Consider the following 27,286-nt stretch of genomic DNA (forward strand, 5'->3'; position numbering starts at 1 on the left):
ACCTAGTATTGTACCTCAAGGACCTAGAAAATCAAAAACAAACCAAACTCACAGCTGGCAGAAGAAAAGAAATAAAAAAGATCAGAGCAGAGCTAATGAAATTGAGACTAAAAAACCAATAAAAGCATCAATAAAATGAGAATTTTGTTCTTGGAAAGACAGACAAAACTGATAGATTGCTAACCAAGAAAAAAGAGAAGATTCAAATAAGTACAATCAGAAAAGACAATATATGAAAAAATGCTTAACATCACTAATGACCAGAGAAATGCGAAATAAACCTACAATGAGAACCATTTTATACCAGTAAGAATGGCTATTAATAAAATATCAAATTTGGGTAACAGGTACACTAGAAGACCAACACCCACCAGTATGCAATGTATCCATGTAACAAACATGCCTAAATCTCCTCTGAGTTTAAAATAACTTTTAAGTCAAAATATTAACTGAGGTTGTCAAGGTTGTGAAGAAAAGGCAATGTCTACACTTTGTTGGTGGGATTGTAGAATAATTCAATCTCTATAGAAAAACAATATGGAGATTTCTCAAAGAACTAAAAAAAGAACTACCATTTGACCCAGAAAACCTCACTACTGTGTATCTACACAAAAGAAAGAAAATTGTTATATCAGGAAGATATTTACACTTGTATGTTTATCACAGCACTATTCACAATAGCAAAGGGAGGGAATCAACCTAAATATTGCTTGATATGGTTTGGCTGTGTCCTCAACAAAATCTCATCGTGAAATGCAGCTCCCATAATTCCCTCTTGTTGTGGGAGAAACTCTATGGGAGATAATTGAATCAGAGGGCCAGTTTCCTACATACTCTTCTTACGGTAGTGAAAAAGTCTCATGAGATCTGATGACTTTATAAGGGGAAGCCCTTTTCACTCTGCTCTCCTTGTCTCTCTTGAGGCTGCAATGTGAGATGTGCCTTTCACCTTCTGCCATGATTGTAAGGCCCGTGAGCCACGTGGAACTGTGAGTCCATTAAACCTCTTTTTGTGTGTGTAAATTGCCTAGTCTCATGTGTGTCTTTATCAGAAGCATGAAAACAGACTAATACAGTAAATTGGTACCAGTAGAGTGGGGCACTATTAAAAAGATACCTGAAAATGTGGAAGCAACTTTGAAATTCAGTAACAGGCAAAGGCTAGAACAGGTTGGAGGGCCCAGAAGAAGATAAGAAAATGTGGGAAAGTTTTGAACTCCCTAGAGACTTGTTAAATGGCTTTGACCAAAATGCTGATAATGATACACACAACGAAATCCAAGATGAGGTGGTCTCAGATGGACATGAAGAACTTATTGGGAACTTGAGCAAAGGTGACTCTTGTTACGTTTTAGCAAAGAGACTGGCAGCATTTTACCCCTGCCCTACAGACTTGTGAAACTTCGAAATGAAATAGATGGTTTAGAGCATCTGGCAGAAGAAATATCTAAGCAGCAAAGCAAAGCATTCAAGAGGTGACCTGGGTGCTGTTAAAGGCATTCAGTTTTAAAAGGGAAACAGAGCATAAAAGTTTGGAAAATTTGCAGCCTGACAATGCAACAGAAAATAAAATCCCATGTTCTGAGGAGAAATTCAAGCAAGCTGTAGAAATTTTTATAAGTAACAAAGAGTCAAATGTTAATTCCCAAGACAATGGGGAAAATGTATCTAGGCATGTCTCTTTATGGCAGCCCTCCCATCACAAGTCCAGAGGCTTAGAAGGAAAATTGGTTTCATGGACTGGGCCCAGAGTTTCCATGCTGTGTGCAGCCTAGGAACCTGGTGCCCTGAATGCCAACTGCTCCAGCTGTGGCTGAAAGGGGCCAAGGTACAGTTCAGGCTGTGACTTCAGAGAGTGCAGGCCCAAAGCCTTGGCAGCTTCCACATGATGCTGAGTCTTTGAGTGTACGTAAGTCAAGAATTGGGGTTTGGGAGCCTCCACTTAGATTTTAGAAGATGTATTGAAATGCCTGGATGTCCAGGAAGAAACTTGCTGCAGAGGCAGTGCCCTCATGGAGAACCTCTGCTAGGGCAGTGTGGAAGGGAAATGTGAGTTGGAGCTCCCACACAGAGTGCCCACTGGGGCACTGCCTGTAGAGCTATGAGAAGAGAGCCACCCTCCTCCAGTTCCCAGAATGATGGATCCACTGTCAGCTTGCACCACGCACCTGGAAAAGCTGCAGACACTCAATGCTAGCCCGTGAAAGCAGCAGGGAGGGAGAATTTATCCTACAAAGCAACCTGGGCGGAGTTACCTATAACCTTGGGAACCCATGTTTTCCATCAGCATGGCCTGGATATGAGACATGGAGTCAAAGGAGATCATTTGGAGCTTTAAGATTTGACTGCCCACTGAATTTTGGACTTGCATGGGGCACATAGACCCTTTGTTTTGGCCAATTTTTCCCATTTGGAATGGCTGTATTTACCCAATGCCAGTACCTCCATTATATCTAGGAAATAAACTTGTTTTTGATTCTTCAGGCTCGTAGCAGAAAGGACTTGTCGTCTCAGATGAGATATTGGACTGTGGACTTTTGAGTTAATGCCAAAATGAGTTAAGACTTTGGGGGACTGCTGGGAAGGCATGATTGGTGTTAAAGTGTGAGGACATGAGATTTGGGAGGAGCCAGGAACGGAATGATATGTTTTGGCTGTGTCCCTATCCAAATCTCATTTTGAATTATAGCTCCCATAATTCCCTCGTGTTGTGAGAGGGACCAGTAGGAGATAATTGAATCATGGATATGGTTTCCCCATACTGTTCTCGTGGTAGTGAAAACATCTCACAAGATCTGATGGTTTTTTTAAGGAGAAACACCTTTCGTTTGGCCTTCATTCTCTCCCTTACCTGCTCTGATGTGAGACGTGATTTTCAGCTTCCATCATAATTGTGAGGTCTCCCCAGTCACTTAGAACTGTCAGTTTATTAAATCTTTTTTCTTTTTTAAATTGCCCAGTCTTGGGTATGTCTTTCTCGGTAGTGTGAAAATGGACTAATACTTTTTTTTTTTTTTTCTTGAGACAGAGTCTCGCTCTGTCGCCCAGGCTGGAGTGCAGTGGCCGGATCTCGGCTCACTGCAAGCTCTGCCGCCCGGTTCACATCATTCTCCTGCCTCAGCCTCCCGAGTAGCTGGGACTACAGGTGCCCGCCACCTCGCCCAGCTAGTTTTTTTTTGTATTTTTGTAATAGAGACGGGGTTTCACCATGTTAGCCAGGATGGTCTCGATCACCTGACGTCGTGATCCTCTCGTCTCGGCCTCCCAAAGTGCTGGGATTACAGGCTTGAGCCACCACGCACGGCCAGGACTAATACATTTTTTAATGGATAATTGGATAAATAAAATGTTATATATGTATATATCACATACACACATGGAAAACTACCCAGTCAAAATATACACATACACTACTCAGCCAAAATATACACGTACACACATTTGGAATACTACTCAGCCAAAAAAAAAAAAAAAATGAAATAATGTATTTTGCAGAAAGACGTACAGAACTAGTGGCCATTATCTTAAGTGAAATAATTCAGAAATAGGAAATCAAATATCACATGTTCTCACTCATAAGCTGGAGATAAATAAGGTCTAGACATGGACACACAGAGTGGACTCATAGCTATTGGAGACTTGGAAGGGTGGGAGGAAGGTGAGGGATGAGAAATAACTTAGTGAGTGTAATGTACACTATTTGAATGATGGTTACTTTAAGAGCCCAAACTGATCTACTACATAACAAATCCATGTATCAAAATTGCAATTGTACCCCCACATTTATACAATTAAAAATATTAAATAAAGCATACATTAAATGTACCTAATACCATTTCATTTTCATTTTCCTTAAAATTATTTAATATATAAAGATATTTGTTTACCTTTCCTCCTCATTGTGAACAGAGATAAAGAGCCTGAACAACTCATGGAAGTATAACAGTTTGATTTGTGTAAAAGGTTCAAATATCTATCTATACAGTAATATTTGACCTTTTGACATCCAGAAAGTCTGGTTAACACAAATATTTTACTCTCTTTCTTTTGTGGCTCACTCTAGAGTTTTCTCAGGAAACAGTTTTGAGAAGGGCATCAAGTTCAGGCTCATGGCTGTCCCTCAGGACCCCAAAGCCAAAGAACTTTACTGTTTTATTGATGTTGGCGGAAAGGAAGACAGCAGTATGTAATGATTCACCTCCAAAGTCTTATAAAAAATTCTAACTCTTTTCATAATTTTTAAATTAGGAAAAAGAAAATCCAGAAATCGTTCAGTAAAAATTGTTTTTCAATAGAAATTTATTTTGTAATGCATGTAATCTTCAATAAAAACTTCACTATTTTCCCAGGATACATTTATATGTCAATGCAGATATTTAATTATATTTTAATTTTAATATTGGCTTTAAAATGACTGCTAAATTAACACTTCATTTTATCTTTTTTTAACCTTTGGAATGCTATTCACAGATTTTAATTTTTATGAAATTATTTTTTTTCAGGTATACATTGAACACTGATGTCTGTTCTAGGCACTTTTTATGCAGTGGAAATAATTGCAAGGGTGACCAAAAAAAATCTTTTTAATCTAGTGTGAAATAAAAAGTAGGAAGTGAAAAACGAATGTTTTAAAAATTAAACTAGTAATCAGAAGTTGGTGTGTTTAAAACACTTTTCAATTATTACACTGTATCTTCTACATGCAATATAAATCTTTACAAATATTAATCAACTTAATATTCACCACAGCCATGTGAGGTAGCTACCGTAACAGATAAAAAAATTGAGGTACAGATGGGTTAGCTATATTACATAAAGTCATAAACATAGTAAGTGGCAGAATTAGGATTCAAAATGTTACATGAATAATAAGCAGGTGACCATGGAAGATGAAGAGAAAGAATGCCTAACTGCCCTGGGAGATCACTAAAGGCCTCAATGTAAAAGTATCATTGGGTCTTAAAAAATATTTGGGAGATAGTAGTGCATATTTAAATCAGACACCCCTGATAACATAAATGTGAGCTGGATCATTTACATGCCTGTGAAGCCCTAGTCAATTTACTTTACCACTCTAAGCTTTTGTTCCCTTCTTCCTAAAAATGGGCTAGGAATATTACTTACTTCATAAGATTTTTTTGAGAATCAAACTATGTACTATGTAGCATGATCTCAGATCTAGGATTAGGCCCAATAAATTAAAAAACACTTGTTATAAATAATGAGAGGGGGCTAAGTAAGTGAAAAAAGGTGAAATTGAAAATATTCCAGATATATGTTGATTACCTGGTAAGGAGTGGTCAAAAAGGGGTAGAAAGATGAGGGGAAGGACAATGGGTGGTAGGAATAGCAAGATGGTGACTCATCTCTGAATATATTTTTTGCGTAACTGTGACTATGAACAAATGATTAAAACTTACCAGGACATTGAAGAAAACAAAAATATCACTCCAGAATAAAAATTTAACCTAACTGTATTGAAAATCAATAACATAACCACACTGAAGGGCATGTGGAATGCAAAATATAAACTAAGTGATTTTCTAAAGATAAAGACAAAACAAAACAAAATCTCTGTACATAAATATATATTGTAATCTGTACAATAAAATTTAAAAATAGATACTCAGAGACGAGTGAGAATTTATGAAATTATTACACACTGGTATTAAACAAAGCTATAAAAATGGATAATAAAAATAAGAATTGGCTATCTAAGTATCGGAGAATGAAGTTGAAAATAAGAAAAGGAAAAAGCTCAAATGATAGAACTGGAGGTGTCAGTTAAACTGATCATGAAAAATTATATGGTATATGATACAAGATGATTGACTGGTTAAATATGGATAAATAAACATATGTTGATCATCCAGTCAACAATCATCGTGTGTGTGTGTGTGTGTGTGTGTGTGTGTGTATATTCCCTAGCTGTTTATTGAGAAGACGAAGACCAAGTATTAATAGTACGCCAGTGGCAATGAGCACAATTAGTATTATATCCTAAATAATCTATATTAGTATTATATCCTAAACAATCTTTTATCCTAAACAGCATTCTCCAATAAAAAGAACTAGGGTTTCATGTTAAAATAATGGTTGAATGCAGGACTAAGGTGAGGAAATTACAAAATATATCTAAAGCATCTTGGGGTGCCAGAATATAAAAAAGTTATCACAAAAGGATAACAGTATAACAAAAGAACACAAGAGGCAACCTGTAGTAGATCCTAATGGCCAAATAATTTAAACAATAAAATAATGATAGTTTTAGCTATAGTCTATATAATAAAAATTCATGAATCAAATAAATATTGAATTAATAATTAAGAGAGAAGGAATTCTTTCTCATAGAAGAATTCTGATTTGAACATTTAGAAGAAAAGAGGGAAAGAAAAAACCAGTCACACTAAACACCAGTGTAATAATTATTTTAGGAAAAAGTTATCTATGGTTGGCAAAATTAGTGGGGGGAACCACATTGTACAAATGTATCAAAATATTGCACATATCACCAAAATATGCACACCTATGATATATGAACAAAAATAGTGAAGGAAATTTGAAAACAAACAGAACATTTGTGTAATTTAAATATATGTACCCCAAAAATATGTATAAATTTCAATGGGAAAAATAGTGTTTAAAATTAATAAACTTGGCAGATACTAACTTAAGCAAGTGGTCAAGGCTAACATCACTACTTATAAAATAAATTGACATTGCGAAGTCCCTGACATCATTCATTAAAAAGAACAATATCATTTTTATAGTACTTTTTCCAAAATGTCACAATCTCATTTTAATAAGAGATAGTATCAATAAAACTCAAACTGATAGGCATTTTCCAAGTAACTGACCAGTACTTTCTAAAGTATCAATGCTGCGAAGGAAAATTAAAGACCTGGCAACTGTTAAGAAAGGATAAAACTAAGAAAGAAAAAACCCATCTCTACTAAAATTGCAAAAATTAGCCAGGCGTGGTGATGTGCACCTGTAGTCCCAGCTACTAGGGATGCTGTGGCAGGGGAATCCCTTGAACCCAGGAGGTTGAAGTTGCAATGAGCCGAGATTGTGCCACTGCACTCCAGCCTGGGAGACAGAGCAAGACTCTATCTATTTAAAAAGAGAGAGAGAGAGAGAGAGAGAGAGAGAGAGAGAGAGAGAGAGAGAGAAGTATGTGACAATTTAGTTCTCTGGTATTGATCATTTTAGTATGGCTATGTAACATGTTAACATTAGGGAAAGTTTGGTAAGGGAATATGAAAAATCTATATATATATTTTTTGCGACCATTCCTGTAGTAAGTGTGACAATATATTTAAAAGTGTAAATAAATGCACCCAGGAGATTTTATTACGTAAGCAGTGTGTTGCTTTTTGTTTGTTTGTTTGTTTTGTTTTCTTTCTCTGTGTGTCAGAGTACAACAATACAAGTTTGGAGGAGTAGGCAAGAACCTGATCACAAGAACACCTATAAATTATGCCAAGCTATAAAACATAGATTTTAAGTAGGAAAACTAAAGGATCATATTTACATTTTAGAAAGGACATGCTCACAAAAAGGAAAGAGGATTCTGGCAGGTTCCATGAGTTGAGGAGATGGAGCTAAGACTACCAGGAGACTTAGGTAGCAAGAATTCACAGCACAGAGTACCACAAAGGAGAAAACCGCAGAGGGGCAAGGAGATAAAATCCTAGAAATCCACAGAAGACCCCCTCAAAGAGCAGAATATTAATCCGTACATATCTGTGAGAAAACTACCTGAGACTGGGTAAAGAATTACAAAAAAGGATCAGCGATAACAATGACCAGTGCACACATAGGTCCAGAAATAGTGTATGTTCTTATTAGCAAGACCAGAAAAAAATCATAATTCATGAGGCAAAAGGTTAAAATCTCAGAAAGACCATACCTAATTAATGAGAAATAATTAGCTGCCTGGTTACTTCTCTGCAGCTGTCATAACATCAAGATCTGAAAGGAACAAGCTATGTCTAAGTAACTTACTAAATCCCAGAAAAAAATACCTAGAACATTTACAGGGAAAGAAAAGTTCAAAACACAATGACAAAAATTTTGCAATGTCTGGCATAATATCAAAGATTACCAGGCATTTAAAGAAACAGGGAAATATTGCCCATAATTAAGGAAAATAATCCATTGAAAGCATCCCAGACATAACACAGTAGTTAGAATTAGAGCTAAAGTACTTTAAGACAGTTAATACAACTTTACTCCATACGTTCTAAAAGTAAAGAATTTGAAAATATAAATAATGTCTTGAAGTTAAACTTCACCAACAAATAATCAAAAAATATGACAATAATAAATAAAAATAGAGATATGTGTTAACATAAAGGAAAACACAATATTATTAGAATGTCAATTCTCATTTTGATCTTAGATTTTTTTTTTTTTTTTTTTTTAAGACAGTCTCACTCTGTTGCCCAAGTTGGAGTGCAGTGGTGTGATTTCAACTCACTGCAACCTCCACCTCCTGGGTTCATGCTGTCCTCCTGCCTCAGCCTCCTGAGTAGCTGGGACTACAGGTGCCAACCACCATGCCTGGCTAATTTTTTTTGTATTTTTAATAGAGATGGGGTTTCACCATGTTATCCAGGATGGTCTCGATCTTCTAATCTTGTAATCTTCCCGGCTCGTCCTCCCAAAGTACTGGAATTACAGGCGTGAGCCACTGCACCCGGCCTAATCTTAGATTTAGTATCATTCCAGTCAGGATTCTGGCAGGCATTTTTTGTAGAAATTGACGAACATATTCTAAAATTCAAATGAAAATTCAACAAGCTTAGAATATGCAAAACAATTCCGAAAATAAGACCAAAGTTGCAGTATTAGTCTTTCCAAGATGTATTATAAAGCTATAGTAATCAAGACCATGTGAGACCTTTATAAAGATAAACAAATAGATCAGTAGAATGGAGAGTCAAGCAATAGACTGACACATATAAGGACGATATATTTTTAATACTGGTTCAAAGACACAGCATTGGAGAAAGGATAGCCTTTTCAACAAATTGTGTTAGAATAATTAGATGTGCATATGCAAAAGTCAAGTTTGATACTTACCTTGAACTATAAACAAAAATCATAGATGCATGTAAAACTTCTAGGAAAAAAATACAGAGTCTTTTTAACTTTAATGTATTAGTCAGGATTCTCCAGAGAAACAGAATCAGTATAATTTATCAAAATTAATATTGTGTGTGTGTGTGTGAGAGAGAGAGAGATTGATTGTGGAGAAATTGGCACATATGATTGTGTGATGTGGAGGCTGAGAATTCTCATGAGATCAGCTAGCTTGAAGCCCAGGAAAGCCGTTAGTATAATTCAGTTCAAGTCCAAAGGGCTGAGAACCATGGAAGTCAATGCCGTAAATCCCCAGTTCAAGAGCTGAAGAAAATGAGATGAGATGTTTCAACTCAAACAGTGAAACGGGAAAAAGTAGGGCAAATTCCTCTTTCCTCTCTGCCTGCTCTATACCAGGCTTTTAATAGGATTAGATGATACCTACCCACATTGAGGAGGGCAACCTACTTTACTGTAGCCACCAGTTCAAATCCTAATCTTATCCAGAAACACCTTCATATAGACATAAACACAGCAATAATGTTTAATGCAGGCACCTCACAGCCAGACACATTGCCAAGAAAAATTAATCATCCCACATAGATTAGGTAAACATTCCTTAGATATGCCACCAAAACACGTTCCATAAAAGAATAAATAGATAAACTGTAATTTTTCAGAAATTACAAAATCACTATTATAAGATTGAAAAGGGTCAGACGCGGTGACTCTCGCCTGAAATCCCAGCATTTTGGGAGGCCGAGGTGGGAAAATTACCTGAGATCAGGAGTTTGAGATCAGCATGTCCAACATGGTGAAACCCTGTCTCTACTGAAAATACAAAATTAGTCAGGTGTGGTGGTGGGTGCCTGTAATCCCAGATACTTGGAAGGTTGAGGCAGGAGAATCACTTGAACATGGGAGGCGGAGGTTGCAGTGAGCCATAATTGCGCTATTGCACTCCAGTCTGGGCGACAAGAGTGAGACTCTGTCTCAAAAAAAAGAAAAAAAAGAAAATGAAAAGACCCACAAACTAGAATATAATACCTCCAACCATATGTTTTATTAAAAAGAAAAATATCCAGCTTATATAAGGAACTCCTAGACTTAATAATAAGAAATCAAACAACCAATATAAAAAGAAAAATAGTTGATAGATACTTCATCAAAGAAGATATGACAAAGACAGATAAGCACACAAAGATATGCTCAACATCACTAATATAGTTGGGGAGAGGCAAATTAAAAATACTTTACTAGAATGATTTATGTGGGAATATGGAGGAACAGAGGCTCTCATACACTTCTGGTTGCAACGTAAAATGGTGCAACTACTTTAGAAGACAGATTGGCATTCTCTTAGGTGTTTTCCTAAGAGAAATAAAGGTACATGACCATGCAAAGACTTGTACATGAATGTTCATAGAAGATTTATTTTTAATAGGCAAAACTAGATATAACCCAAATGCCAATCTACAGGTGAATGAGTGTGATGATTAATCTTATGTGTCAATTTGACCATCATATCACAAGGTACAAAGAAATTTGACTAAACATTACTTCCTGGTGTATCTGTATAGACTTTTCCACATGAAATTAGCATTTGAATTGATAGAGTGAGTAAACAAGATTGCCCTCCTCAGGGTAGACTGGCATTATCCAATCCTTGCAGATCTGAATAAAGCAAAAGGGTTAGGGAAGGAGGAATTTGCTCTCTGAATGATGGCTTGGGCTGGAACTTTGGTCTTCTCCTGCAGTCATATTGGGACTTGTATTATTAGCTCCCCTGATTCTTGGACCTTGGAAATTTGGGATTTATTTCATTGGCTCCCTGGTTCTCAGGCCTCTAGACTCATGCTGAAACTGTGTCACTGGCTTCCCTAGGCCTCCAGCTTACAGATAGCAGATTATGGTGCTAGTCAGTCTTCATAATCATGAGAGCCTTTACATCTTCATAATAAATTCTATATGTAAGTATACATATATATATAAGTAGATAGATGATAGACAGATAGATAGATATAGATACATATCTCCTATTGATTCTGTTTCTCTGGAGAGCCCAGAATAATATATTAGGTAAAAAGATGGTGGCATATCTATACAATGGAATACTACTCAACAATAAAAATATTACCTAGAGAGACACTGAACAAAAGACTGAATATCAAAATATGTAGAGCGATAAAAGCCAGTCAAAAGAGTAAATAACATATTATTTTATATATATTCATTTCTATAAAACTAAAACTAATCTATAGTGACAGGAAACAATTGAATGCTTCCTTAAATCTTAAAGATTTAATCCAGATGTGACAAATATCACTTCTCAAATTGTATAACCAAAGCAAGTTATATAACACACTTAACATTAAGAGGCAGAGGATCACAAAGATGTGCGCAGAAGTGGAGAGAATAAAAAATACTTATTAATAACATTATCAGCTAGTGAATATCAAGGAAAGTTGCATATTTAATTGAACTCATTTATACAGAATAGAAAATCTTTTACTGTAGGAGAAATAATAATACATTACTGCATAGTTTTCCTTTAGAACCAATTACCAAAGTTAACTTCCTTAAACTTACTTGCTTTTCTCAATTCTTTCTCTTATTTCAATATGTAATGGATTGTTAAAAGTGTGCTTTTTTTTTTTTTTTTAGCAGAAAACACACATGAACTTAGAATTAATTTTAACTGTGTTACAACATTTGCAAGTTGATGACAACAGGGAATATTCCAATTAGTGAATACTGATTTAAATATCTATTTAGAAGTCGTCTTCAGATAATATTTAGATTCTTATGCAAAATAAGTTGGGAGCTTCATCAGCAGTATCTAGCAGTCAGAGATGACTATATTTAGAGTTGAGCTAGAGGCAGCTTTATCACAAACTTAACCAACTTCTGTCATGTCATTGTCAGTATGCTGCAATCCACGTGTATATTTTCTGATTTTAGGCAGAAGTGAATATTACATTCAGAGAGGAGATCTTTTTACTGTTTTATGATTGCATAATGTCCTGGATATATTTGATACTGCTCACAGCTCCAATACACCTGTCACTGCACCTCACTGCTAATACAATGACAGCTCAGTGGTCATGTGTTTCAAGCCAATATCATGCAGTGCTGTCTTTCTCTACTCATTCTGAGTTACAGTCAGCATTAAAAACTATGCTCAGACTTATTCTGGATTAGTTTCCTCCAGAGATGCACATTACTAATGTGTTTGATTTTAAGAAGTTGTAATGAGTATTATACAGAAGTAGACCTGTGTATGATATTTTCATTATTTGACATTATAACCTGGTCAGTGGGGTCTTGAGTACCATCCAGGATCCAAACAGAGGAGATTTAGGCTTCCAAAATGGCTTGGCTTGATAATACCCATCTTCCTCCTGAATACATTAGTACAGAATTATGTAAGCAAATTATTAATTATTTAGAGCTAAAAGTACCTTAAAATGAAAAAATGACATACAGAGTTATATATTGGACTCATTTAGAAGACCTTTTGCTCTGCGTTATGTGCTTTAGGAATCCAATTAAGTCTAATCATTCTCACTTTACATTTACAAGAACTGGCCTTAGTAACTGGCACAACTGGAATTGGAATTAAGGCCCAGACTTTTAGATTTTACATAGCTTATTCATTTTAGAGAGATATTTTATTACAAACACAAACTTGTACCTAAATGTTTATATTGAATATGAGAAACCCAGGGCAGAGAAACTAAGTAATTTTCAAAAGCTTGTATATAGATAGCTAACAACAAAACAAAAGACTGTCTTGAATTCTAAGTAACTCTCATGTCCTGAAATCAAATCAACATCCTGGCTTCTGCATTCTTTTCAGAGTAGCTTTCTAATTAATTCAATACTCTACTCAGTTCCTAATATTAATTGAGCATCTACTATCTGTAAGACTCTTGACCTTACAGTTTATAAAAAGAAAGTCTGTCTATATTGAGCTTACAGTTTAGTTGAGGAGGACATTGAGTAAAAACTAATTAAATAATATCACTTTTATTGTTGTAGTTGTAGAGAAGAATAAAACTGGGTAGAGGAATAAACTTACTATTTTTAGCAAGGAAGGACCTATGAGGATTCCATTCAAACAGAAATGTAAATAACAAAAACAGTCATGCCATGAGAAAAAATTGAGAACAGGGTTATACCTTCAGCCTACATGTGTTATAAAGTTCATGTTTTTTATATAATATAAATTATAAATAAGTGGTTTTTGAATAAACTCATCTTTTTTTAACACAGAAACATGCACACACAAATACATAGCAATTTCTTATATTTGTGAAGTGGTTTTGTCTATCTCTGCGTATGTGTTTTCCTTAACGTAGTATATATAGAAAGATCTTTACTGAAATACTTAAATTATAAAAACTCAAAGATTGTTATTGTTTAAGTAGCATTTTAAAAAATCTAAGATTCAAAAACGTGTCAATAATGAGATAAATTACAAATAATTTTTAAATATTTTAACATTTGGAAACTGGGCTTTTATTTTATTATTTATTTTTAGATAGAATCTCGCTCTGTCACCCAGGCTGGAGTGCAGTGACGCGATCTCTTCTCACTGCAATCTCCGCCTCTTGGCTTCAAGCAATTCTCCTGCCTCAGTCTTTCCGGTAACTGGGATTATAGGCACGTGCCACCACACCCAGCTAATTTTTGTGTTTTCACTAGAGACATGGTTTCACCATGTTGGCCAGGATAGTCTTGACCTCCTGACCTCCTGATCCACCCACTTCCTCCTTCCAACGTGCTGGGATTACAGGCCTGAGCCACCGCGCTCGGCAGGAACCTGGGCTTTTTCTTATAAAATCTTTACTTAATAAGATTCAATGCCAGATATGTTTTAAATAATCTCATAGAAAGAAATAACATTTTATTGGCTAATGTGTTAGCCTTGAATTTAGAAAATAGATGATCTTATTCCATGATTCACTGATTACTCAATATCTTACACATAAAATTCTAGAAATAATTAGTGGCTAAATTAAGAAATTATAATTAATCTAGTATTTACTCTTTATTTATAAGCATGAATGTAAAATTTTACAAATAGATATATGAAAAAAAGTCAAATTTATATTTGAGACAAAAATATATAAAAATATTGAGTGTCCTAAAACGTTTTATTTACACATTTTCATTTTTTTTTTCAACAAATGATTTATGGAAAAATAACCACACAATATACACATTCAAATATCCCACAGAAATACTGTATCTTGTTTGTATATAAAAAAAATGATCTCCTAAAATGCTGGTATATTTTGTCCAAATATAAAAATTTCCATTTGGAAAATTCACTTCTCAGTAATAAGAAAATTCTTGGAAGTTCGAATGTTATAAGAAGTCAAAACCAAATACATCTCATACTTACATATTAGCTTTTCCAAACCTGAAAATGCTTCTCCAATTTTCTAACAAATCGTGTGTATAATACAAAAAGCTTTCTTTACATCCAGAACTTGTTTTATATTTTCAATTTTTGTCTTCTATTTGTTTTTGAAGTTTTTATTTTTGGAATCTAATAAATGTGTCCATTCTCTATGCCATGAAATGCAACACAAAGTACATTTAATCAATAAAAAAATATGGCTGGAAGCGGTAGCTCACGTCTGTAATGGCAGCACTTTGAGAGACTGAGGTGGGCAGATCACGAGGTCAGGAGGTTGAGATCATCCTGGCTAACACGGTGAAAACCCGTCTCTACTAAAAACACAAAAAAATTAGCCAGGCGTGGTGGCGGGCGCCTGTAATCCAGCTCCTTGGTAGGCTGAGTTTGCAGTGAGGTTAGATTGTGCCATTGCACTCCAGCCTGGGTGACAGAGTGAGACTCCATCTCAAAAATAAATAAATAAATAAGTAAAAAATAAATAAATAAATAAATAAATCTGTATAATTTTTGAAAATTAACAATAATTGTAACAATATCTAAAATAAGAACTGTTGCTATCTTGTTTTAATATAATATGCTAAGCATTTTTCTAACAACATGTGTAAATCTATTCAGTCTTTAGAATAACATTATAAAGTTGGTACATTTTAAGAAAATTTAGATAATTAGGTCGTTTAACCAGAGAATTCCAGCTGATAGAAGACATAGAAAATTACTACGTTTCCCTTCTCTGCTTTGACAGACAAAAAAATCCAAATATATGCTTTTGAAAATACAGAAAATAAGTGAATGAGTACAACAAAAAAGTATTTAAGAATTGATGCCAATCATAAAACAAGACATTTATGCTACCTTATGCAATATATTAAATGTTATAGTTAAAAACACAAAAGAAGTAACATTTCAGAAATTCAGCACACAATTTTCAAGCTCTTTCTTTTCTTTTTTTTTTCTTTTTTTTTTTTTTTTTTGAGACGGAGTCTCGCTCTGTTGCCCAGGCTGGAGTACAGTGGTGCGATCTCAGCTCACTGCAAGCTCCGCCTCCCGCGTTTACGCCATTCTCCTGCCTCAGCCTCCGGAGTAGCTGGGACTACAGGCGCCCACCACCAGGCCCGGCTACTTTTTTGTATTTTTAGTAGAGACAGGGTTTCACCGTGTTAGCCAGGATAGTCTCGATCTACTACTGACCTCGTGATCCGCCCACCTCGGCCTCCCAAAGTGCTGGGATTACAGGCGCGAGCCACTGCACTCAGCCCAAGCTCTTTCTAAGAGGCAGAATTGTCTGTATAAAATTATGTCTTAGAATTTTGCTTCTCATTCCATCTTTGATGCGCTGGGACTAAGATCCCATCTCTCCAAGCAGGAAGGCTACAATAAAACAAAATTAGACAGTTAATCAGGATGATTTTTTGATTCATTGTTATGTATTATGTGTAAATGTGTTTGTACAATACATAATGACACAAAAAGGCAAAATTTGTTTTTATTTATTTTTTGCTTTTTTTGGTTTTGTGAGTCCGTCTTTCTAGCTGCATACTCAATGAGGACTTGACTCAACACTTTGCAAAGTATTGAAGTATATACATATATATGAAAAGTTCCAGAAATGATGTTCCTTTTTATTTAAAATGTGTTTATTTTTCATCTTCCGAAAGGCTTTGCAATCTAAAACATTTGCATACAGTAGAAGATACCCACGTGAATTCAACAGGAAATTTGAGGAAGAGTTTATCAAGCCCTATTAGGCACTGGTGCCTAAATTTACAGAACAGCAGTCATAAATGACTGTGTTGAAACAAATAATTCAGAAAATTGGGGAAATTATTAAATATAGGACAGTTTATTTTTATTATTATTTTCTTTTTTGAGACGGAGCCTCCCTCTATTGCCCAGCCTCGAGTGCAGTTGTGCAATCTTTGCTCACGGCAACCTCCGCCTCCTGGGGTCAAGTGAATTCTCCTGCCTCAGCCTCTGGAGTAGCTAGAACTACAGGCACACGCCACCAAGCCTGGATGGGTTTTTTATTTTTTTGTATTTTTAGTAGAGACTGTGTTTCACCGTATTGGACAGCCTGGTCTTAAACTTGTGACCTCGTGATCCACACTCCTTGGCCTCCCAAAGTGCTGGGATTACAGACATAAGCCACTGCGCTCAGCCAGGACAGTTTCTTCTTTAACCTGTGATCAAAACTGTGATTAATTTATATTTTGGGTTTTCTCTCATTTAAAGAAAATAACTGTACACAAAGCTCCAGCTGCGACCAAAAGTTTACTCTATTGTAAGTATCACAGGGATAGTGACCAAAAGTTTACTCTGTTGTAAGTATCACAGGGATAGTGCCCAAATTTTTTTATTTCTTTTTTGTTTTTATTAATTTTTAGTTTTTTGATCACCTCTAACAGTGTCTGCAATGTCTGCAACACAGTGGATGATTCACCAAGTATGATTTTTGAGTAAAGAAATGATAAGGCAACAAAAGACAAAACACAGGAACAAGTTACTAATATAGGTTTTAGAAATGTTTGAGACCCCCCAAAAAGACAAAAAGAAAAACAGACACACTTGTTCTACACTGTTTACACATCAATCTGCCATTAGGCCAAAGATTTGAACAGAAGATTTCTGAATACCCATTTGTGCTATTTCATTCCATTCACCAGTGGAATCAAATAATGGCATGAAATATCACTATCACCATTAATGTCTATGATACAGTGTAATAAATGTAATGCTCAGTACCATTTTCAAACCAGGCTTTCTAAATACTCTTCTTACTTTTCAGTCTTCTAACTTTCTGGACACTTTCACTATGTCTCCAAATGTTGCTTTTCTAGGTATGCTTTGGTTTTAGCCTATCATATTTTAGCCTATCATATTTACATTATATTCTAGGGAAAGATATTTGCTAACAGGGATGCAACTGAATTTAAATCTCTTTTTTTATTTTTAAATCTTTTTTTAAATTTAACTAACTAACCAAGGAGCAATGCCATGAATATAAGTCTCTTAACTCTTGGTTTACTCCCACAATCTGCCTTTCTCTAAGCAACGAAACTGAATGTTAGATCGCATATGCATTAGTGATTGATATCAAAGATGGTAGTAATTAATCTGCTACTCTTCTCACTCTTCATTCCAGGAGAAGACATTACTATCCATCCTTTAACCAAAATAGAGAAGATCTGAGTAATTTTCATCTCATATCAGTTCTTTTCTTCACATGTCTAAGTGGCTGTGAAATATTACAAAGTGTGCTTAATTTAGTTTCTTTCATTTTCCCTTCAGGTTAAGAGCTAGCACTTTTGCTATATGTAAGTCGTCTTACATAGTAAAAAAGAAATCCTCATTTTGCAAGAAGCTCTTAGAGTCTGGTGCACAGTACCACCCTCCAATTCAGCTAAATATGTGTGCGTGTGTGTATGTGAGGGTATCTTCTCTGGTAAGATCATGTCTATTTCCCTTAACATGCTCTGGTTGGTAATATAGAGACTGTACCATCCAGAAGCTCCCCTTTAACTTTAAAGTTTTTCTAACAATAAATAATATTTCTCATTTCCTTTAATCCATCTCATGTATTAAACATGGTCATCTCACGTATTTATTCACCTTAATTTATCAAAATCATAGATAAAAAGCCCTTTTCAAAAATATCAATATTTTTATATACTGTGATGTAATTATGAAATACAAACTTTAGTTAGTAAAATAACATGATTTATTTTAGTAAAATAAAATTCTTTCTGAATTTAAAAATGTTAAGTGCGATTTGAGAAATATCAGAAGGCCCTTGACTGAGGCTCCTATCTGTGTGAGTGTATGTATGTGTGTGTGAGTGTGTGTGTATGTGTATGTATGTATGTGTATAGTACCATTTTGAAGTTACCTTCTTTTACTATAAATAGCTAGCTATTATGCTAAATATGTCTTCCTTCATATGAATAATTAGTGATTTTTCTTTTTATGAGATTCTTTCATCACAGTAAACAGTACCCATCCTTCAATTTAACTTAATCAATTCATATTTATTGCTTTGAAATATACACCACTTTAAACTTACAAATTAGAAAAGGCAAGATGGATCAATAATTCAGTTTCTTTATAAGTCAAGATTGCTTGTTTTCAAATTATTGTATTTTTGTATATATTTATTTGTGATCTAGAACTAATTATCATGTAGATATAGACAATTATATATATAGAAGGTATGTATGTAGAAATTGCATTCTATACATTGAAAAACAATTATCAATGTATTGCTCTATTGAAAATTAACACAATTTAATAAACCTTATTTTAAAATGCTGAACACTTGTTTCCACATGAGACAAAACATTTTTTTATTTCCACTTTAAAATGTTCTCAGTTATTACTTTAACTCTAGTTACATTTGTCAGGTTGCAGGTTTAAAGTAAATAAGTATCATTACATTACATTAGCATGATAAACATTTATTAAAACATGTATTGCTTTACGCACTAAATTGTGAACTACCTATGCAATGCCAGAATTGTATTTTTAAAATATTTGATTATTCCTATTTTCTATTAAACTAATTGAGAATTTATTGATAAACAATTTTACAACGTGTCACACAATTCACATAAAGTTTGCTGAAAGGTTCAAAATAAATGTGAACCATGAGCTTAAGTGAAATTGCTTGACTAAATAATATTTGATATATGTCAACGCAACATAATTCACATTTAAGAAGATTAAAATATGTGGTGTTTTTTTTAGGCTGTTGACATTTCAGATAAAATTTTCAATATGTAGACTCTCTTTTTAAAATTATTCCAGGCTGATTTGTTAGGAGAAAGATATTGGTTTCACTACTGTGGTAGGGTGCAAATTTTACAATCTTGTTTGGGTCAACCTTGCTAACTTGATCTCCTGTCACTATTCCTTTTTCCACTTTATGCTTTATCTGCACTAAATTAAAAATCATTTTTGTTTTTCTGGGTTTTTTGTTTTTTGAGATGAATTTTTGCTCTGTTGCCCAGGCTGGAGTGCAGTGGTATGATCTCGGCTCACTGCAACCTCTGCCTCCTGGATCCAAGTGATTCTCCTGCCTCAGCCTCCCAAGTAGTTGGGATTACAGGCAAACATCACCATGTCCACCTAATTTTTGTGTTATTAGTAGAGACCGGGTTTCTCCATGTTGGGCAGGCTGGTGTTGAATTCCTGACATCAAGTGATCTGCCCACCTTGCCTCCCAGAGGGCTGGGATTACAGGCATGAGTCACCGTACCTGGCCAAGGATCATTTTTGAAATATATTTTATTTATTTCTCTCTAATATTATATGTGCTATTATTACTCTCTAAAACACTTACTCTCTTCATCCCTTTATTATCTGTCAAATTTCTACTTCTTTCAAGTCCTGAGTCAGGTGTTTCTTTATCTATGCACCCCATCCATCCTGAGAAAACAATGGTCTCACCTGTTACTCTGGCAGTTGGTATACATCTCTATAAAAGGTATTCTCACAAATTTAGACTTAGTTGTTTATAAAACTACTATTATCCATTATACTGTAAACTGTAGTGTATAGTTCCTGGGAACAGTGACTGTCACTTAATCACCTTTATATCATTATCCTTTAATAAAATGCCAGATAGATTATGTTTCTCTTCTGTCACCAATATCACTGAACCCAAGTAAGCCAAGACTACAAATTACAAGACCGTTACAGCTCCCATTCTTTTCATGAGATGAAAGACTCTAGGAAATAAAAAAATTTGGGTGATATTCTTTAGGATTTCCATTTTCACTCCCAACTGAATATTAGTTTCAACTGGGAAACTTTGAAAACTGTACTGCTGATAGCTACAGGAGGGAGGGAACGTCTAGGCAGACAGGGGTGGGTCCCTGGCAAAACACCTTTGAGCCAAAAGGCCTGAAACCTACAGCCCAAAGTGAGAACTTCCATCTCTGTGTGCCTGCTCTCTCTGGATTGGTTCTTTCTGAATAATGTCTTTTTACCAATGGAATGCTGCCTTTTCCAAAACTACCTACGGCCGCCCCTATCCTGTACCTATAAAGACCCCAGACTCAGCTGGCAGACAGTAGAAGTGGCCAGACATCAGGGAGAAGCAGTTGTATATCTGGGAGAGGCAACTTTCACTTCAGAGATGGTGTCTGGACTAGGCAACTTGAAGTCAAAAGACAGATGCCAAGAGGCGGCTTGACTTCAGGGGAGAGGAACCTTCCGTTCCTGTTCCCTTTCCACCTCCCTCTCTGCTAAGAGCTGCTTTCATCACTCAGTACAATTCTCCACATTCACCATCCTTAAATTCATCTGCATGACCTCATTCCTGTTGGGCACCGAACAAGAATTTGGGATCCACTGGATGTGGGTACCCAAAAAAGCTGTCACACTGGCCCTTTGCCCTCACTGGAGAAAAGCAGCTTCCCCACGTGACGAGGCAAAGGGCCACCTGAGCTGATAACACCCTGCTGTCTGCAGATGGCAGAGCTAAGCAAGCATTGTAACATGCCCTCTGGAACTCTGAGGCCACAGGCACCCCTAACCTGGACACTGCTGCGAGGCCCGCCCAGACTTCGCTCCTGCGGGTGCTAAAGCAACTGGTTCTTAACACTAGGTTGCTCTGGTGCCTGCACTCATTTGCTCGCACGCTCCCTCCCACAAGGAGTTGACCGGGCTAGGCTGAGTAAATGAGGCATCCATCTTGCAAGTCCTGCGAAGGGATCAAGAAAATATCTGGTATCACTACTACTCAGGGTCCACCAAAAAAATAAAATATCAAATTTGAACTCCAGCCCTAAGAATAATTACCAATTCTGGGCCAAGTTCATAGACACTAAACTGCTTCACCATAAGAGAGCGTACATGTGCGGACATATTTGTCTCTGAGAGCTAATTTATACCAAGTTGTAAATTAATGAAATCTCTAACTAAATGAGATGAAATTAAGTTAAATGTAATGAGGTTGCATGCCATTTGCCAGTACATCCTGGAGGAAATAAGAAAAGATAAAAGTAAAACGTTGCCCCAAGGCTTATGTTTAAAGCCCACAAGTGTCTCAAAATATCTCCACAAAAAAGTCCAGAAGTCCACAACTATTTTACAAATGTTATACTATCTAAATCTAGTATACCTCTCATTTCTGTTTTTCTAATTGCTCAAAATTTCTACTTTTCAAGGTTGTTTATCCTCAAGAAGTTTTACTTCCATAGTGCTCTGCTTATCTTGGTACCAAGATCCAAGTTATTCTCATTTCCCAAACCCAAATAGTGTGTTGATTTCATGAAATAATTAAATTATTCCTGAATCTGTGATTGGATTGACTTTTTAATATGTCTGTAAACTTCATAAGAACAGCAAACTTCTCTTGTATACCCATTATTATAACTGGATTTTGTAGAAGCATTTCTTGCTCTTAATGAGCAATGTTTGAATGAATGAAACCATATTAAATAACAAAGAAGTTTTGTAGGTGCATAAATATTTGAAAAACAGGATAGTAATTATGTTACATATAGCAAGCATACCAGAACACAAAAATCTAGGTAAATCTTGTCCCCTTTCAGTACTGCCTTTTTCTATTTGTAAGACCTTAGAAAATAATTTCATCTCTCAGTGCATCAATATCATTTTCTATATAGAATAGAATAATAGCTATCAGGTAAGGTTATTGTGAGAATTAAACATGTTAAAGACTGTAAAATACAAGTAATTGTTCCAACACATAACACTCAATAAATGTTTGGCCTTATTATTGAGTAAAGTTATTGTTTTCTTAGGCATCTATGTCAGTTTCAGTAACAATTATCTGCTTTTAATCATAAAATTCTACACATTTATCTTCTGTGTGATGAAGATGACTGCTAATCTAAGATCACAAAGTATTTTCCACATTCAAAATTAAACCATGGTTTATGATTTAATTCAGACCTGTATAAAAATATATGAATTGGAATGTCAGGACCAGAAGAAGTTTATTCTGTTTTAACATAGGCTCCTTTTCAACTAAATAGGCCCTAGTTTTTTGGCTAGAAATCAGGCAGTAGCTTTGCAGAAATTCTGTCCAATCCCCTACTTTAATTAATTTCGCAAAATGTGAAGAGGAGGAAGAAATAAAACTTTTTTAAAAACTGAAAATATTTTAAAATATTGGGTAGAAAGATTGTAAGCTATCCCTATATTTTACAAGAATCTTGAATTAAAATATCTGTTAATATTGTCAGAAAACATGTCAAGTGTTCTGGTTTAATACCAATAAAATCCACATAAACAATGGTTTCCAATTTTTCCATATATAATTCACTATAGAATATGCCCTTGAAGAATGTTAAGTGTTGTTTTTAGCTAGAAAGAATAATTGGTTTACATTTCCTGAAACAAATGTTCATCTTACCCTTCCAGTCACATTGTCATTTTTGTCTTTGATCCTTGATGATTATATAGGTTAAAGGAAAACAAAAGTGTTTTGTTTGTTTTCAGAAGTACTTTATGGTTCCTATGGTGTAATTATACTGCAGGTGGTAATTTAAAATAAGATAGAGTAATTTATTAACTGCCATTAAGCAAAATAAAATTTGCACATGGGCTCTTCCACATTTACACTGGAATAAGAACTCCTAGAACTTTCTTGCCTTTCATTTACACAATTCTTAACTAGAGTTTGAAACCCTTTCTATCGTCAAACTAGTTTCAAAGGATGATTACAGAGCTGAAACTATCAATTCTGCTTTCCTCAGCAATTCAAAATAAAGGTTCAGAAAGCATTTCGTCCTGCTCAACCTATCAGTTAATATGAAATTTAAAGCTGTCACTGATGTCACATTATTAGGGTATAAATCTTGATGCCATGTGGACACTAAACTCCATTTAAAAGCTTCCAAAAATATTCTGGGTGTCTTGTTCTGACTTTTACAACCTTTGATAATATCATCTTGAGGAGACCACTCAAGAGCAGAAATCAGTGATTTTAGTAAGCTTCATAATGCTAGAGAATCCCATGTGGAGATATCTGCATTCTACTGCTTTCTACTAGAAAATGCACAAGGCAAATGTAATGAGATGAGTTGGGCATATTGCAGTGCTTTAAGTGAGAAATGATGAGTCTGGGCTTAAGCTGGAAAAAAGGCAGCGGTAAGAGGAATAAATATTTGTAAAGTGAATTGGACCAGGTGACCTATTTGTGGTTGGGAATGGGAAGGAGAAGTGGACGGCAGTTATAAAATCTTTTACTGTTAGACTGGGTAGATGGACATGCTATTAATGATCATACACTCGGTTTGGAGGTGAGGGTTTTGAGGCTTTATGATAACCTCTGTCCTCTCCACATGAAAAAACAGGTCTAGAATTACTGCTTCAATGCAAGAAGGTCTGGGACAGTTGCCATAAGTCAGCTCCAATCCCACGCATTATGAGCAAATGTGGGTTTTCTCAACCTCAGTTATCTTTGACTTTTATTTTCTGGCCCTGGGGCATATAATTTGAACCAGTCTTTCCTTTAATTAGAATGCAGATTCCAGTAGCTTTATTTACAAACTTGGCTTAAGTCTAGGAAAAAGTATAATGCAGCCTACCTTACTGATGTGTTTCAGAGCAGTTTTGACACTCAGGCCTCTATTTTACTATAAGTAAAAACAAAACTAACAAAGCATCATCTGTCATAAGTAGAAATTCAAAGAGCACTGCATATGATGGAGACATATTTTAAACATCCAGTGTCATTATTTGAGAGGTAGTAAGTTGGAGATAAATTAGAACAGATTTTCTAAACTATCTATGGTAAAGGATCAGATATTTATTTTTGAAAATACCTAATGTGGTGTAAACTGATACTTATGCAAAATACAAGAAAAGTGAATCTGTTGAAAAAGTAGATGAAAAAGCACAAAGTACAAACCATCCAATTTTGTATTAATATAAAATTTTATCAGCATAAAATTACTCTGTCAAATTGCTATAAAAAAGTTTCTAAATATTACTGTAGATTCCTGCCTTTGTATTTAAAAGTGTCAAAGAGCTCACACACTTATTCTGGTCTGCCAAATGCAGTTTAGGTAGAATTAGATTCAGAACCTGAATCCAAAAGAAAACATTTAGATCAGCAATAATGAGGATAGAAGGAGATTATAATTAGGAAAAGCAAATGAAATGAGAAACAGCCCTGAATCACAGCTGAGGTCAGAAAAGAAAACCGTAAAGTCATTGTATCATTTTTTATAAAGGAACTTTTTATTAGCTAAACCTGGCAATGTAGGGGAAAGCAAGTTGATATAGCTGGAGTTGAAATTTTGTCTATTTTTAACAAAGTGGAAAGAACAGTATGTTGGAGCATAAGGGTTGGAGAGGCTGAAAGACAAGAGTGGGATTTTTGAATGTAAGATCAGAAGTTTGAATTTCCTGTCATACTTTTAGATCTTTATTACAGTAAATTTTTTAGAATAAAGCTCTCTGGAGTCTTCTAAACTAGCAATTTTTATTTGTTACATAAACTATTAACTGCTACTTTTTTCAGATTATATTTTTTTTCAATTTCTGCCAGAAAGTCATCCAACAGCAAGTATCTTCTCAGTCTTCCACTCCTAGAGTAGACCATTTCTCAGATGCAAATATTTACAATAGTAATGACACAGAGTGGCAGAGTATTTTTATTCCTGGGTGTCATTTCATGGAGGAAAGATGACCTGATATAAGATTATTGATTGACACTCATTAATTCAGTATTAAAAGTGTGAGAGCTGAGAATTTTTGACATTTCTATCTCCATTTGCTGAAAACTGTCTTCAGTATTTTTTTGAAATGACAAGAAAAATTTATTATTGAATTGCAAGGAATTTGAATTCTTGACAGATGTAATGATTTTGACAGCATCTAATTCAAATGGAGTTGCACAGATCTCTAGGGATCACAGAATAAGGAAACTTAAATGATTCCAATGAGGGAAGAAGAGCCAAAAATATAATAAATGACATTTGTTTGACTTGTCAACCTGCAAAGCCTACCTCATGATCACTGAGGAGCCTCTAACAGAAGTTTCTCTTCTCAAACCATTATTACAGATAGGGACTCCTAGAGAGAAAACGTCAACTGTCACAAGTGACAACTCAAGGGGCAGTGAATATACTGGATATATTTTAAATTAATAATTCTACAAATTTCATGGGAAACTCTGTAGAGAAAATAACCAATTTAGTTTCATGGAAAAATGAAAGACAAAATTCAAAAAATCTTGACAGCAAATTTAATGCTAAAGTTTTGGTGTGGACTTTTTAAATGTAATCACTTACATATAACCATATATACCCATAGTGAACAGCATGTATATATATATGAAAAAATGCAATTTTCTAGATTTGGATATAAGAACAAAGTGCTATTGTTAAGTGTTTTATTTGAAGAGAGTGATTGCCCCAGAATACTATGTACATTAAGGTAAAAATAGAAAGAGTACTAATTGAGTAGTAATAACAATAATAATAGTAATAAATGTTTGTGGCATATTTACCAGGTGAAGGGCACTGTACTGAAGATTTTATGTGGTTATTTGGTATATAATATTATCTTTGTTTTTTTACAGACATGAAAATGAAGACCAAGATCAGAGAGCTTGAATGACCTGCAGAATGTCACCTTGATGAGTTACATGTCAGAGGTTTGAGTATGATCAGTGTGATGTCATTTTATTTAGCTCTTTGTTCAGTCTCAAATGCCTTAGCAGTGATTAGTCAACACTTTCATATGAGTTGTAGCATGCTACCATTTTAGTAAAAGGAGTGTTGGACAGAGATGAAGGAGAGAAGATGTGGTTCTGGCTCTTGAATTAGGCGGTTATGTTATTCTGAGTAACCCACTGTCTCTGTAAACCTTTCATATCCTAAGTGTTACAAGAAATTACTGAAATAGTTTTTTTTTTTAATCTCCATTCTTTCTGTTTAATGTATACATAAATGAGCTACTATAATTATTGCATGATTATTTTATGTACTACCCCCCAATCTTAAACCAACTAATTCGTGTTTATGAGCTATGGATTCAACAGATAAAATGAAAGGATGCAGACTGTTAATGAAATCCAGCACGTCATTACCAGCAACCACTATAAAATGACTCATAATTCATGTCCATCAAAGGGTGCTTTAGTAGCATTTTCATAAACAAATGGAAAATTGTTGACTATTTGTTAGATACTCTAAATGTGAGTCTCAGAATTATCTAAGCCTTTACTTGAGACTTTTACGTGAGAATATCAATTTCATCACCTTTTGAAAAACTAGTTTTTAAGTGCTTTGAAGCAAAAATAACAGCAGTCTGGAAGTTTGAAAGTATGAGTCTTTATTTCAGCAATAAAGGAACATGAAAATAAACAGTACTCAATCTACCATAGAAATTATTGTAAACTTTTTGGGAAGCTTGAGGGACAAGGGAAAAGAAGGAATATATATTATTTTAACAAGCAGTATCCCAGGAGTTGGGGAAACAGGTATTAGAGTAGTTCCATGAAAATTTTGTCCTGTTAAGTTCCATTATCATGAGTTGTATATTTTTACACTTCTGATACATGATTTTGAGAAGATGCAGTTTGTTGTAGTTGTTTTAAGGCAATTGGAGACGAACATAGTTGCAAGTATGGATTCAAAAACCAAACATACACACACACACACACATTCATACACATTTGTTTTCCATTTTATTAAGGAAAGTATACTTTTAAGAACAAGAATGTAGAAAAAATGTAATTTCAAATTGATGCATGTATCTCTCAGTATAAAACTCTGCTGGATTCCCAAGTTGAAA

This window comes from Chlorocebus sabaeus, chromosome 13 (genome assembly GCF_047675955.1).
Source record: "Chlorocebus sabaeus isolate Y175 chromosome 13, mChlSab1.0.hap1, whole genome shotgun sequence".
Taxonomy (NCBI): domain Eukaryota; kingdom Metazoa; phylum Chordata; class Mammalia; order Primates; family Cercopithecidae; genus Chlorocebus; species Chlorocebus sabaeus.